Source organism: Merops nubicus, unplaced genomic scaffold (assembly GCF_000691845.1).
Source record: "Merops nubicus isolate BGI_N331 unplaced genomic scaffold, ASM69184v1 scaffold2160, whole genome shotgun sequence".
Taxonomy (NCBI): Eukaryota; Metazoa; Chordata; class Aves; order Coraciiformes; family Meropidae; genus Merops; species Merops nubicus.
The window spans coordinates 71646-81880 of record NW_008583797.1 but is presented as its reverse complement, the minus strand read 5'-3'; positions in this window follow the sequence as shown (position 1 = coordinate 81880).

Here is a 10235-nt window from a genome sequence, read left to right as displayed (position 1 = left end):
GCCTGTCTCATCTCAGCAGTCTGCAGGACTTCAGATGCTCTTTGGAGAGAAACAGCAATTAAAAGCTTCTATTAAAGGAATTAAATCATTTGCAGAAGAGGGTATAAATGGAAAATAAAGCAACATGCCTTTTGTCTGTTCAGTGGTACCACGTGCCACGCTAACCTGATATCTTCCTGTGACAGCATAACTGATTTTCTTCACAAAGAAAGGGCAACAGGTCTCATCTTTATGGCCTTCAGTGAAGCATTTGATACAGCACCACATGGGAAATTATCAGTTAAAGTGGAGGCAGTGCAGATTACTAGAAGATCTGAAAGCTGGCTGAGGAGCAATCAACAGGTGGAAATGAGAAGGGACTGCATTAAGAGGAGGAGGATACCTGTAGCATTCCCCAAAGACTGGTCTCCATGCTATCTGGTGTAACATTCCCAGTAATGGCCCTGGGGAGGAGAACTCTGCTAACCAAGTTTGCAGAGAGCACAAAATGAAAAATATCATCTGTACAAGGTGTTGTAGGCAAGGAATTTGGGACTGGAACAGTAGAAAAGGGCAAGTTTGAATGTATGTCCTCAGGGAAGTGATGATTTCTGTGCTAAGCTGGGGCTCGTGTGTTAGGGACATGTAGGCAAAAGAGCAGCCTGGAGGATTTTGAGCCATGATGTGATGCTGTGAAGGTATTTTGGGTAGTGCTGATGAGGTGTTCCTGTCTGTGGGGATCCTACTGCTTTGGGGACATGGTTTAGTGTTGACCTGGCAGTGCTGGGTTAATAGTTGGATTTGATGATCTTAAAGATCTCATCCAACTGGAATGATTCTATGGTTCTGCTGAGCTGCCCTGTGTGGCCCTGATTCTGCTTGAGATCTGCTCAGTGGGGACAGCTGGGCAGAAGCAGCTGCACCCACGTCTGGCCCCAGCTCTGGGAGCCAAGAGTGCAGGAGAGGATAAAAAAACCTGGATCATTCAGGCCAGCAAAAAAAAATACTGAGATAGGATCTGATCATCCACTGGTAAATGCCAAGAGAGTGACCACAAGTGAGGGAGAAGGAGCTATGGACAATGCTGACACACAAAGGAGTGGATATAAAGTGACCATTAGCAAATTTCCTGATCCCAGTTGGATCCCCAGCCCTCAGGACCTGATGTGCCTCTCAGTAGGAGCAGCAGGAGGGAGAAATACAACCGTTTATAAGATGTGGCTTTATCAGATTAATTGGTGATATGCAAAGACCTAACAGCCTCATCCCAGTGTCCCTTTTACTCTCTACATGGTGGACTTTGACCCCTTCCCATGGTTGGAAAGCCCATCACTTGCTGGTGGTGCTGCAGGAGCGTGCAGGGAAGAAGCAGGAGCATTCTCCAGGGTCTGTGGGACATCAGCCTGAGATGACTGTCAAGAGGCAACTGATGACAGGACTGGTCATTCAATCCTGAAAACACAGAGGAGGCAGCAAGACTAATTGCTTTTGGGTGGCATAGGGAACATACACCTTCCAGAGCTTCATCTCAACCCCAAAACCCAACCCCTGCAGCCAGACCATTCCCGGGGCTGTGTTGCTGGAGGTACAGCCCTTCCTGCAGCATCCCAAGGCAGGGCAAGTCCCAGGTCCTGCACTAGTGCATCATGTAGTCTGGCCTCAAAACCTCCCAGTTTTCCATTTTCCTCCCTGGTTGGTCTTTTGTTTAATGAGAGCATAAGTTAGGAGGAGTGGTGCCTATAACATTTGCCAGACATCACATGGAAGCTGTAACACATGCTGAGAGCTGTGTAGATCTCACAGATGTTTAAAATAATTCTACCTCTAATAACTCCAAGTGTTTCCCTACCTTCCAGGTGCAAATAGCTCTGTTCCCTAGATCTCAGTCAGGATTAGGGTCTTAAATGAGACTGACATTTTACATCAAGTAAATTTTAATTTACAAATGGGCCAAAAAAGAAAATAAGAAGAATTTTCTAAAAGTCAAATGTCATCAGTTTTCCCAAGTTCCACAAATCTGTACTGATGAGTCACTGGGAATCCAAGCATATAAAAGAAGTTGTTTTCTAGGCAGAACTTAAAATTTAGCTGGAAAAGGTTCTCCAGAGCATTAGAGGTGATGAGCTGGAAGAGGGTCATACACTGAGAACAGACTTGCAGGACCAGATCCCAAGTCCTTCCATTGCTGTTCACCACTCTACTACCTCAAAACAACACCAGTGTCTCAAGATACTTCTTCCTCCTTTTTTTTTCTGGTAAATCCTGAGATAACAAACCAGAACATCTACAAAGAGTGTGAAAAGTTTATGTAACTAGTGAAAAAGATTCAAAAAGTAATGAAATTAAAAATCTTCACATTTGCTTAGCTGCCCCTTGAACTGTTACTGATGTCCTCGATCTCCATCTCTAGCCCCTGTGTTCTGGCATCTCCCAGGGCTCTGGTTCATCACAGCCCTTGCAGGCAGCTGCTCAGAGAAGAGATGCTGGTCCATGGATATCAATTATTTTGGAGAAGAGACCTGGGGGTGGTGCCCAGAAACATTCCTGGGGGCTGGATGCTCAGGATGGGGCTTGTTTTCATGCAGTGCATGTGTACAGTCCTTGACATCCCACTCTTAGTAACACCCACTTCAGTAGTGTTGGGGCAGATACATTTATTCTCTGTGTTATTTAATACCCAGATAACTACTGCTGGGGCATTTAATGAGTTCTTTAAAAAAAAAACTCCACTGTGAGCCACACATTCTCGCATACCTCCGGCCTTATTTCATGCACTTAATGGACTCCAGCCTATGCTCTGGTAGTTAAAAATCTTCCATTACTATCACTCCAGCATTTTTACTGCTTTTTTTTATTTGCTCAATCATTTCACAGTCCAGTTGTTCAGTTTTGGTCAGGTGGGCTATAAAATATTCCCATAACAAGTTCAATCTCTGCTACATCTCCGGCCTCCATCTCTAATGACTTTGCACCGTCGCTGGTTTCTCCCAAATCACTCCTTTCAAGAGCTAACAAATCTTCTCTGCAGACAAACACACATCCCAAACACACATACCTCTTTCCCAGCAGCTCCCAAACAGCAGCAGTGTTTAATACGCTTGGTTATTCTCTCCCCATTGGAAAGATTGCATTTAAAATTATCCAAATTTGAAGAAATGAAGACCTGCAGTGCCTGAGCACTGATTTATCCCTTTCCCTAGCCACTCTCAGGGCTGTTGTTCCACAAGCCAAGGCCACGAAGCTCAGTACTGGATTCAGGCACTTTCTGGAGGTCCTTGTTTGCTCTGCAGGCTCTGAGCTTTTTGATTGACACAAATTCCCATATATTATGTGAAATAAGAAGCAATACATTAGGGATTTGTGGTGGAGTTGTGACTCTGGGCTACTCTCCAGAAGTCTCTGAGTGTAGTGACAAGACGAGGGGTCATGGTTTCAAACTGAAATAGGGGAGATTTAGATTAGATATTAGGGGGAAATTCTTCACTCTGAGGGTGGTGAGACACTGGCACAGGTTGCCCAGGGAATCTGTAGATGCTCCAGCCCTGGAGGTGTTCAAGGCCAGGCTGGATGGGGCTCTGAGCAACCTGCTCTAGTGGGAGGTGTCCCTGCCCATAGCAGGGGGTCTGGAACCAGATATCTTTAAGGTGCCTTCCAGCCCAAACAATTTTATGGTTCTATGGGAGGGAGGAGGTTCAGAATCCGTGGTGGGTACTATGAAGTAGCAGGGGGTTTGCTCCTGCCCTGCAGCACCATTTTCATGTTCACAAGAAAGAAAATTTCAGCATCTGTCTCAAACATGCAGCAGTTCTGCTCCAGGTGAGGAGGGCAATGGAGAGATTTAGTCTGTAAGGCTGCAGAAATTTTCATAAGGAAAGTTGCCTCACTCCATGTCTTGCATCCAGGTCACTGCATGTTCCCACGAGCTGGGCCTGCACCACCAGCCTGTCAAGCTGGCACCTCTGTTGGATTTGCTCACTGATTTACTTCGTGTTGTATGTGGGTAGAGTGGTTACAACATCTGTGGAGTTTTCATTGCAGTCTTCTTCTGCCCGACTCCCTTGGCTGGCTCGATTATCTCCCTCCCTGTCTATGGTACCAGTCCAAATCACTTTCCAGTCCCTTTCCCCCAGGTAAACATCATCTCCAGCCCGTGATGCATGTTGTATCTCTCCAGAAAGTAATACCTATAGAAGTCAGCACTTCAGTGATTTATGTAATTAAAATATGATGGATCAAGTCATTAAAATTCACTGGCCCTGGTACACGTATTCACAAGCACACAACTTGTCTCCAACTACACCTGCCCCATCATCCCAAGATGACCTTGTTTTATTACTTAAGCTTTTACTCCATATCAGAAAATTATGAATAGCAGAACAAACTGAAGAGTGGAATTAAAACCAAGAGTGCCTGGTATATTTTTTTGCTTCTATTTACTTTGTCACTTCAAAATGACAGCCTTGAAATTCCTGCATGATCTTCAGCATGTTCTAAAAATGACAGCTACTATAATTCAAATTTACTGCCGTGGTTTTTTTTTTTACTAGTAATGAAGTTGTAAATGCAGCATTTCTTTCATTACCTATTCATTAAAGATATGACATGAAAACAGAGTTACCATGGAAATGGCTCTGTGAATTCTGAGTACATAATAAGAATTTCATTGTTTACACTACAGCACAGATAACTGATGGGTGTTGTTGTTGCTGGTAAAGTCTTATTTAGCCTCAGGAATGCTGGTGAGGGGAGAAAGGTTATGAATTGGTCTTCCACTAAGTGCCTGCATACAAGCAAAGCTCTGTCAAATCATCCGAGTTGCACGATGAAAAAGACTCGGTGTGTTTTGAGCCTTAAATCTTGGAGCATCATTTGGAGTGGAATATTTAAACATTCAAAGCAGAGGCAGCCTGGTTTGGGTGTTCCTAACAGTCTCATCGCAGAGCTAATGCAGACACGTCTCCTATCAATAAGTCAGCATGCAGAAAATTTAGGGGTTTTTGTACTTAAACTGAAACCAGCAGGATTTCCTAGAAGGAAAGCATTATATTTGCTAAATAACACTGGCGACAGCTTTGCAAACAGGCAAAGGTGCCAGAAGGCCTCTTTTGGGCACTGGGGCTTGTGGTTCCAAAGGAGATGGTGCAAACTGGGGGCAGTGTCCTCTAGCTGATAACAGGGACTGAGGTTTGGTGCTGTGCCTGTGAAAGGCTCTGGCTTTATCCATCATGGGCCTAGGGGCATCCTTGATACCCCCTGGACAGCTACAGCCAGAGGGACATCAGGGTGACAACTCAAGCCAGAGGGATGGTCAGCAGCACTTTCTGTAGTAAAAAGGTGTTATCCTGATTCCACACAGCTCTTCAAAAGCCACGGGAAAGACCTGAGCCCTGGTAAGGATAAATGAGTCGGGGTTGTCATTTATGCCACAAAACCCTGACTGCCTGTTTCTCATTTGGAAATCCGTTCATTCTAGGGAATGAGCCATAAAGAGAAGCATTATAGATACTGAGGTATAAAATAGAGTGATAATGATATCTCCTCTGTGCCTTAAATAAACATTTAACTGTGCCTAGTTTTAAATAACAAAATGTCTACATCTACATGAAGATGAGTCTGAATGTGACCGGGCACATCTCGAGTCCTTTGATACCCCTGACAAGGCTGTTTTTAAGATTAAAAGTGCTGAATTGGGGTGTTTGAGTTACATCAGTAGTCTCCTGCTCCAGAGTCATTTGCACTGGGCAGCACTAATCACTCCTAATTGCAGCCAACTGGCAGAATAACGTTAATGATGTCCCTGAAGCAGCCTCCACATTCGTCTTCCCATGTCCTGTTTCCTCCCAGATCTTCCAGTTGGTGAGAGAAGGTGTGGAGGGAACCATCCATCCCAGTGACACACACAGCAGCCATGGGTACAGCCCTGGAAACCAGCTCTTCCATCGCCAGCCGTGTGCCTGGAGCTCATGCTGACTCTTGTTTTAGTTGAATTTGGGGAATTTGGGGAAAAATGTGACACGGCAGCCGTCAGAAATAATAGCTTAAAAAAATAAGACTGGAAAGAGCATCGGCTGGGTCACCTACATGCAAGGAGCAGCAAGTGCTTCCTCCCATGAGCCAGCCTGCAGTGATAGTGCAGTGATAACCGTATTAAATCTGTCTTTATTAATAATTTGATACTTCCAGTATTCCGAGGGGCAGCCACCGACTGCAGTTGTTGCACAGCATGAATGATAATTCTGTATGAAAGGATTAGAGTGTTCTTCCTCAACATATCTGAAACTACTTTAGGAGGAGAGATTTGTGCAGTGGGGGGGTGAGGTGCTGCTGCCACAGTCACCAATAACTGAGTGTGCCTTGGAGATCAACTTTCATTGCCTTGAGTGGGAAAAGATGGTTAAAATATTAGTTTCTGTCCTGTGCCTGGTAAAAATTATCATAGAATCACTTCGGTTGGAAAAGACCTTTAAGGTCATTGAGCCCAACCATTAACCCTACTCTAGAAGTCCACCTCTGAGCCATATCCCCAAGGACATCTACACAGCATTTCAACACATCCAGGGATGGGGACTCAAACATCTCCCTGGGTAGCCTGTTCCAATGCCTCACAGCCCTTTCCGTGAAAAAGTTCTTCCTAATGTCCAGTCTAAACCTCCCATGGAGCAGCTTGAAGCTTGGTGAAGCTCAATCTTCCACCTTCAGCTATTAGAAGGCTGTCCACACACTCATCTTGGTGCATCCCACACATCTCCTGTGTGTTCCCTACAGCTGGCACGTAGGGATGAGCTTTGGCTTCTGCTGAGCTCGGTGCAGTCGGGCAGCAGCTGAGGGGTGGCCAAGCACGTGGCACGAGAGGGAGAGCAGTTTTCACATCCTGCTCTTGATTACCAAACAACACCCAACGCAGAGTGCTGGAGCTGCACAGATTAATGATCTTGATAGCATTCTAACTTCGCAGAGCATCTGCACCATATGTGATCCCACCAGTGTTTTGTTGGTTGAATCACTGCTGTGAGAGAGGAAAGGAGAAGTGTTTAAATCGTCTTTTCCCTTGGAGCCGGGAGGCGATGGTTTCGCTTCTGATAAATTTTCATCAGACACAAAGAGAATAGTGAAGTGAAAAAGGAAAGCTATGCAAATAATGAGCACACTGACCATCATACTAAATATAAAGACCTACACAGTCGGTTACATTTTGGACCTAAATTCTTTGTTTGAGTCTGTCTCGGTTTAAAATTGAATTAGTTTTCTCTTTTGCAGCATTGTAAATTATTTTTATGGATTTTATACATAGGGTCCAATTTTTCTGAATAGATAGAAAAGCACAAAGACAAAAATGTTCTTCAGCTGCCTCTTAAATGGACCAAAGGGCCATAAATCCAAAACTTCAGGAGCTATGGCTTGGTTTACCTGGCTTCTCACATGGACCTTTCCTCTGCATGGGATTGCAGGGAGAGGAGGAGCAGGAATTTCAGCCCCCCCTAAAACCTCTTTGGGGGTTTGGGGTTCACAGCTGCTGCTGGTGTCCCAGTGCTGAAGGGTGCAGAGGCATTGGTCCTACACCCACCATCAGCTCAGTCCACACTTGGCTTTGGCATGGGACCCACATCAGCCCCTGCAGCCCCTACACACCCCTCATCACAGAAAACTCACTGTGGGGTGTCCAGATGAGACTGGGGGTCTGTAAATTACAGGGGTATCGCACATTTAACTGCTTTTCACAGTTTTGATTCTCCAGGCTTATTTTTTACACATCAGGAGCAATTTGCATGTGAGATCTTTGCTGCTGGACTGTGAACGTTTATGCTACAAGAAGTTAAGCATCTGGTACAAAGCCCTTCGAAATGGAGTTTTAGAAAAGAAGTGCTGACACACTTTTAATTGGAGTGCTGGCTGCCACAGGAGCACCGTGGCATAAGCCTGGGTAGTTAGTGTATCTTATTTTGCAGCTTGCAGTGTCCAAGCTATAGGGCACGCTTGGCTTTATTTTTAATGCAAATTATAGCTTATTTCCAACTGTTGAATTGCAGGGACCGGGAGCTGTGCTTGCTCTTAAAACTTATTAGTAATTCGAAGAAATAGATTATCTGAAGAGCAGGCAGATCCTTGCAGGCAGGGGATAAACACAATTGTTTGCTGTCAGGGTGGTTGGGGGTTTTTAAACATTTATTAAAACTGCTAGGAACCACGCTGGCTAAAAGTGTAGCTGGCAATTTTCTGAGTGCTTTATGTCTCTTTGGGTAAAATTCATTATAATAACGGAGTAAGCGGGCTGACTCTATTTGTGTAAAGCATCTGACTCTCTGGAGATACTAGAGGGGGAAGGAAACAAATGTACCATGTCTTGATAGGAATAAAAGTATTGATCTGATGAATATTGCAGCCTAAAGACTACGTGTTATTAGGGTGTAATGAAATCTTGTCAGTTTGGCTTCAGAGCTGTAGCCGAGCTCCTGATCACCACTACACTGAATTATTCAGAAATCACATCTTTGGTAATGCTCAGATGTTTCAGAAGAGACAGTCAGCCTCCTTGTTTCTTTTTATCCTTCTCTCTCATCCAAATGTTCTTTTGTGTTCTCTAAATATTCCTTAGATGCTTGAAATAAAGCCTTTCCCTCCTGCTTCTGCTGTTTGACAGAAGCTGAGGTTGTGGTTCATCAATACAGTAAATCTGGCACTAAGACTCGTGGTATTGGATCCAAAATGCCACAGGCAAGTGATGCAAAGTGCTGATTCAATACAAACTGACTCTCATAGTTCAGATTTATTTGAAAATTTTTTGATAGATTATAGCATAAGGTTTTCTGCTGAATCAGGTGTTGTCTGTACTCCTACTGCTGCAGTAAAGTTGGCATAAAACCAGCATGAACTTCGTCTCATCTGCTCTGGCTGCTTCTACAGCAATACAGTCCCATGTCCTCTCCCATTGCAGATCAGACCTCTGTACTGGGAAGCCCAGGACAGCTCAGGCTGGGTGGCCCCACCAGCTTGAAATGAAACACAGCAAAAAGAGGGCGTGGAGGCATTTGAGGTGCCACATCCAGCCTCAGAGAGAACTTCTCCTTGGAGCAGCCGTTCTTGTGTGGGCCCCTGTCCTGGGCCAGATAGGGTAGGGTTGGTTTTCACCAGAAGTTGGGAGGGTGCCACAGCTGGGATGGACACCCAACCCAGCCAATGGGTGCTCCAGTACCATGCTGGCATCACACCCATGACAGAAGCTGGGAGGGCTGGGTGGTGGCATTTCAGTTCCAAGCTCTCATGGGCTGGGCATTGCATCCCTTGCTTTAGGTGTCGTTTCATTATCATTACAATTCCCCTCGTCTCAACCCGTGGTGTTTTCTGTTTTTCTCCCTTTTCTCCTCCCTGTTTGGGGCAGTGGGGTGTGAGCGAGCGGCCATGTGGTGAGGGAGGCTTAAACTATTTTGGTGATCATCCCTTCTCACTGGCCAGCCTTTTCTTAGTAATTTCTGCTGGTGGCAGTCGCCCCCTCAGCAGATTTGGTGCCAGACCCGTGCTCGTGCTGCTCATCATGGGCAGCCTGGTTCTGCAGCAGTGTTTGGGTTTGTCTGGAGCTGATGCCCCCAGGGCATGGTCTGATGGCCTTTCATACTCAGCTCTGCTGCAGTGAAATTCCTGGCCTTGGAGAGCACCTCCTAACTCCGTGGTGACTCAGGTGATGCTCTCACCTCTCCTGCTCACAGTGGAGTGCACCTTCCCAGATATTCCAAGCAGCACCACCTCCACTGCCTTCCTTCCCTTGCTCCTAGTCATGTAGTTGGGATTATATATAGCTCTTTCCATAGCTATGCCAAATTTTGGACATAGATGAAAGACCACCTGAAAGTTTCAGAGGGAAGCAGGCTGTCCTTTGCTGCATAGGATGTCTTCCCACCCTTCCAGCCTTGCTTTATTAACACGAGTGCCCTTCACAGCTATTTCACTTGAAATCAATCTCTCCAGCACTGATTGGTATGTCAGATTCCAAGCTTGCTGAACACTTTTATTGTACTGCCCGCAGGCAAAGAGGGCCCTCAAAGAGCCCTGTAGACTGAGCTCAAGGTCACAGGTCCTAATAGCTTCCTGAGGATGGCTGCATACTCTTGTCACAAATTCCCTTTCAACTTGATCTGGCTGTGGAATGAAATCCCACTCAGCTTTACCACTGGTGAAAGATGCTGTCCAGAACAGATGGTTGCTTTATGAAGCACTTACCTGCAGGTGTCTCTGGTTCTTTCTGACAGGGAGTAGGTTCTGGC